Below are 364 nucleotides of genomic sequence, written 5' to 3'. Positions count from 1 at the left end.
TCCCTGATGGTCCAGTGGTTAAGACTCTGCACTCACACTGCAGGGGGCACGGGTTTGATCCCCGGTTGGGGAAGTTCCGCATGCTGAACAGCGTGCCACCTCCCCCCCGCCCCCCAAAAGCTCTATTCTGTGATACTGGCTGCCCTTGTTCATCCCTGATAGCATCTGCACCCAAATCCTCACCTAGAATCACAGACTCTAGCACTGTCGTCACGTCTCAACGGGCGGAGCTTAGTCCCTGAACAGGCCTGTGTGTCTGACCTCGGCGCTGGCCCTCCAGACCCTGTTAGGGACGCAGGTGTGCCCCCTCCTCCCGCAGGGCCTTTTGTACAGAAAGCCCAGGTGACTGGCCCGTCCGCTCTCA

General features: G+C 59.9%; 1 non-coding gene across 1 annotated transcript; it reads left to right on the top strand.

The window, feature by feature from the left end:
* Positions 1 to 73, top strand: TRNAV-CAC (transfer RNA valine (anticodon CAC)). Its single transcript has one exon. It is a non-coding gene; the product is annotated as a tRNA-Val (tRNA).
* The last annotated feature ends 291 nt before the right edge of the window (positions 74 to 364 follow it).

Source organism: Phocoena phocoena, chromosome 15, assembly GCF_963924675.1.
Source record: "Phocoena phocoena chromosome 15, mPhoPho1.1, whole genome shotgun sequence".
In the NCBI taxonomy this organism is placed as follows: domain Eukaryota; kingdom Metazoa; phylum Chordata; class Mammalia; order Artiodactyla; family Phocoenidae; genus Phocoena; species Phocoena phocoena.
This window is presented reverse-complemented; position numbering and strand designations above follow the sequence as displayed.